The sequence below is a fragment of the Orycteropus afer genome, unplaced genomic scaffold, assembly GCF_000298275.1.
Source record: "Orycteropus afer afer isolate SDZICR_OR568_19922 unplaced genomic scaffold, OryAfe1.0 scaffold00284, whole genome shotgun sequence".
NCBI lineage: Eukaryota > Metazoa > Chordata > Mammalia > Tubulidentata > Orycteropodidae > Orycteropus > Orycteropus afer.
Window position 1 is genome coordinate 53690 of NW_006921871.1, and position 5617 is coordinate 59306.

Below are 5617 nucleotides of genomic sequence, written 5' to 3' on the forward strand. Positions count from 1 at the left end.
CTCGGAAACCCAAGGAGGGGTCGCTATGAGTCGGGGCCGACTCGACGGCAAATAACAACAACAACAACATTGCCTTGGTGCACTAGCACATAAAAAGCAGGAATTAGATCTTGCTGATATCACAGACACAATAAGTAATAATTGGGAGGCAAAAGTGACAGCACAATATTTTTGAACACAGTGTCTTTTTTCCCCCCCACATAATTCTTAGTTCAGGTTGTAGCTTAGGAATGTATAAGTTGATCCTTTTGATTTGCTTTATGACTTGTGTACTGAGTGGGCAATGCATGACTGTTATCCATCTTATATCTTAATGGATCAACCCCAGCAAAACAACTGTGGGCCATGTATTGAGCACTGTAAAATGTAGATGTGGGACTCAAACTGGGGCACCTTTCCATTGATAAGGATACCCTATTAAGTCATGATACATCCTAAAAAGTCCATGATAAAGAAGACCCATATATTTGAAGCCAATGAAATAGGAAAACATGGAGAGAATGAAATATTTATTGTGGTTGACTGATCAATTGAAAATAACCACCAATAACTAATCTCATACCTCTTCAAAGAAAACCATATATCATGTATTATAAGGAGTAAAATTATATACCATAATTTAATTATAAACCTGAAATGAATTTTGAAATTCATTGTTATTAGTTGATTTTATTTTTGCTTTCAAAAAAAAGCATAAGCAGAAGCCAAAATATAAAACAAATAAAACTGGAAAGCATTTTGAATAACCTCTCAATCCATTTCCTTCCATCTATTTCCTCCTGTACCCAAGGTGGCACTCAGAGTAATTCAGCACAAACTTGGGTATTAGTGGAATATAATTTAAAAAATTCATTGACTCTGTTGTGTTGTAGATAAGAGTTTGAGTTATGGAAAAAAAAAAAAAAGATTAAGTGAGCTATTTACTAATACAGCTGGAAATTAAATGCAAAACATCTGCATTCTAGTTGTTTATTAAGGAATGCCTTCAAGGTTTTATTATTTTTAGTTTTATTGTTTTGGTTTGATGATTATCTTAGTATCCAAATTGTCATAGCATACCACCACCAAGTGTGTGGTTTTAAAAAAAAGAAATTTATTTTCTCACATTTCTGTCAGCTGGAAATCAGATTTCAAGGCTTCAGCAGGCTAAGCTCTCTGTTTTTGGGGAAGATCCTTCTTTGTCCCTTTCAGCTTCTGTGGCCCTGAGTGTTTCTTGGTGTTCCTTTACTAGTAAAGATATCCTTACATGCTGTTTCCCCCCTGTGTATGACTGTGTCTGAGTCTGTCCTTCTCATTTATAAGATGCCACTCAGAAGAGATTAGAATTAGCATCCACTCTATGGTCAACATTAACACTCCAGCAGCTAACCAAAGAGTTAGTCATTAGAGTTTGTCCAGAGGCTATTCAGAAAAAAGGGCTGGTGATTTACTTACAAAAAATTAGCCATTGAGAAGTCTATGCAGTACAGTTCTACTATAATACACAAGGGATCTCTATGAATGGGATGGAATACTACAACAACCACTAGGGTTATTTATTTATTTATTTATCTATTTATTTATTTATTCTTACTCTGACATGAATTTTTTAGGAGCTCTGGTAACATAGTGTCTAAGGCACTTAATTGCTAACCTGAAGGCAGGCGGTTCAAACCCACCAGCCACTCCTGGGAAGGAAGATGAGGCCATCTACTTCCATACTGATACTGCCTCAGAAACCCAAGGAGTGGTCTCTATGAGTCGGGTCTGACTTGATGGCACATAACAACAACAACAACAGTATGAATTCTTTAACTGATAATATCTGTAATAATAATCTTATTTCTGCAAAGATCACATTCACCACTGCAAGGATGAGGACTTCAACATATCTTTTGGAAGGAAGCAATTCAATCTATTCAATCTGTAGCATAGCAGTAACTATTACTTTAAAGCTTGCTTTCTGAGTGGTAATGTCTATGAAGTTTGTTTGTTTGTTTGTTTGGTAATTGCAATTATAAGGGTATTTATAGGAAGCCAGAGGAAAAGCATTTGATGCTTTAGAATATTCTGTTTATATTTTCTCATACAAGATTTCCCTCTGCTTTGAGCCCTTTAGTTGATTGACAGCATTCTGGCTGATACACACCCTATTTCAGAAATTGTCAACCATAAACCTGATTGCTGATAAAGCTGAAAGAATGGAAAAACAGAAAACTTCTGTCCTCTTTGCATTTGTCATTTCCAATTTGTATTGGAAATACAATTCAAATTCCTTTTAGGAGATTTGTTTTTTTCTTAAATACTGATATTTGAAATTTTGAAAATTCTTGGGTTGAGAGAGACTAGGAATTCTCTCTCTCTCTCTCTCTCTCTCTCTCTCTATATATATATATATATATATATCCTGAAAATTATCTAAAATTGTTTTGTTTGAAGCAAATAAATTACATTTTTTAAAACGTGTTTTTCAAGGAATTTCCCACCTATTGTTGTTGTTGTTAGGTGCCATCGAGTCATTTCCGACTCATAACGACCCCATGCACAGCAGAACAAAACACTGCCCGATCCCGTGCCAGCTCTATGATCTCTGCTATATTTGAGCCCATTGTCGCAGCCATCTTGTCAATCTATCTTGTCAAAAAGCCTCCCCCTCTTTCGTCAACTCTCCACCTTACCAAGCATGACATCCTTCTCCAGGGAATGGTCCCCTCTGACAACATGACCAAAGTAGGTGAGATGAAGTCTGGTCATCCTTGCTTCCAAGGAACATCTCGGCTGCACTTCCTCCAGGACAGATCTGTTAGTTCTTTTAGCAGTCCATGATACTTTCAGCATTCTTCACCAGCACCACAACTCAAAAGCTGAACCATCAACTCTTCTTCAGTCTTCCTTATTCATTGTCCAGTTCTCACATTTCTAGGAAGAGAAAATAAGACTCCTCACATTTTCAACTCAATGACATACAATCTTAGGTAATAGTAGTCACAATAGTTGTGAAGAAATAAATTATGATCTCAGGTTATTTTATTGTCAAATTATGAAGTAAGTGACTAGAAATACTTCATCACATAATACATCATTTATTAGAACTTATTGAAAGAAAAGATGACAAATTCAGCCAATTAGGAAATGAATCAAAATAGAAAATTCAATGAGGAAGTCATTGTAAGTGAATGACCATGAGAAATAAATCCATTTAGATTTAGAACTGAGTTTAACAACATGAAAAATTAAAGTTTCACAGGACAATAACTCTAAAATGGAAATAATACAGAATATATACTCAATTTCTTAGGGCAAAATGGTTGGGATGATTTCTTAGTATGCAAATCTCATGTATCGGTATAATCTATATCAAAACATTAGTTTATGAAATACTTATAAACCAATCAAATGTCATTATTTCCATATTTTTTTCCTAAATTTAGTGGACCTTTTTGATTCTTAAGAAAAGATGATATCTTGTAGCTAAATTACCTGAAATCCATATTTCTGCTACTTCTCTTAATATCTTTTCCTCTCCTTAACTTTTAATCAATAATAATTTTTTCCTAATTCATTTTTTCTAGCTATAAATAAATTGATAAAGAGAGAGACATGGATAGTCAGGTATGACATATGTTACAAGTGGTTTCTCTTAGTACTGTGCTTGTGGCTGATTCATTCATTCACTCACTTACTCACTCATTCATTTATTTTATACATCTTTTTCTCCTGTACTTCTGGATTTTAAAATAACTAGCATACAATATTTGGATTAATATAATTAAATTACTCTCTTATACCACAAAATTTCTTTAAGTAAGATGCCTAGCTCATGCTTCATTATAAAATTTATTTCTCAAAAAGAGTTAACTATACTTGTTCTCTTGAGTTTTTCATTTTTCATACACTCCTCATCTCTATAAAGTCTGCATCATCATCATCATTACCACCACCACAATAATAACACATGCTGAACAGATAGCATATACTAGATGATAATTTACAAGTAGTACCTCATTTAATACTCCCTACTTTTCAATGGCCTAGGCATTATTATTATATTATTTCACAGATAAATTAAAAAAAAAATAGAAGAAAGATGTTCAATAGCATGCCTTATGTCACATAGGAACTAGATGTCGAATTCAGGACTCAAAATCAAAAAGTTTGACTCCAGTGTACGCATCTTAAGCTATACACATCAATAAAGAAACACCAAACAACATCCTTTAAAGTCAGTACATTCATGATGCTAAATCCAATGGGCACCTTTCATTCCTCATTATAGATAACATATCACTTGCAATTACCCTCAACTTTTTAACATAAAGTCCTGAGTTTTAATTTCTACTCTGAGCTATGCTGAGTGAATTTTGATGAATTCCATTAACTTTCACATTTCTCTCACAGGGCTTTTGTGATAATTAAATAAAATATCTTTAAATTTCACTTATTCAATGTACTGTTTTCCAAATCTTCATACATGCTCTTCAATTCCACTGTCTACATCACAGCCCAAGCCAGCATTATCAGTCATCTGACCTGCTTAATTGCCTCTGCTCCTGCTCTGCTCCTTTATTAAGAATGGATATTCTTTAAGTTCAAAATTAATTTAATTTAATTTATTTAATATCTGGTTTAAAAGTCTTTGCTTCCTCATATTTTTTAGAATAAAGTATAAAATCATTACCATGAACTACATGTTCTACCCTATTCCACCATTTCCTGCTTCTCTAGCCTGAACTATTCTTTTTCATGTTACTGTGCTTCTGACACCTTGGCCATTGATCATATGTTTGAAATTGGCAAGGTCCTTCCAGTCTAATCATTGACGTTCTCTTTGGGATTTACACTGTAATAGCTAAGGTTGATTGTCAACTTAGCTGAGCCACTATTCTGAGTGGTTTAGCAATTATGATGTAATTTTGAAGTTATATAATGATGTAATTATCCCTCATTTTGTGTTCTTATATAATGTAATCACCCCCATTATAAGATTTGTTAAGAGCAGTCAATCAGTTAAAAAGGAGTTTTCTTGGGGCGATGGTCTGCATCCAACATATATGGACATTCTGGCAAAGCTCTCTGGCTTTTTGCTTGCTTTAGATCCTACATATAGCTCATCATCATATGTCCTTTGGCTCCTGAGACTTCAGCCAGCTGACTGCTCTCTGACCTGCCTTCTCGAGTTCATCAGCCCCTGCAGCTACATGAATCAAGACAAACTTCCAGCCTGACATCTGACCCATGGACTTGGACTTTTCCAGCCTCTAGGTTGTGAGCCGTTTCTATGAGAAATCTCTCTCTCTCTCTCTCTCTCTCTCTCTCCCTCTATATATATATAAGGCCCATTGGTTTTGCTTCTTTAGAGATGTCAGCTTAAGACACACATTTTCCCCATTTCTGTTCACTTATATAATGTCTATAATGGTTATTTAGAGATCATCTTAGCTTATGTTAAGGAACTTGATGAAACTGCTTTCTTTTTCTGGATCTTGCAAGTTTTCTGCCTTTGACAGGATACACCCTTACCACTCTTCTATCTCTCACTTCAGTGAAGTTTATACAGGAATTTATTAAATATATATATATATATTCAATCTATATGCTGAGCAAATAATCCGAGAAGCTGGACTATATGAAGAAAAAC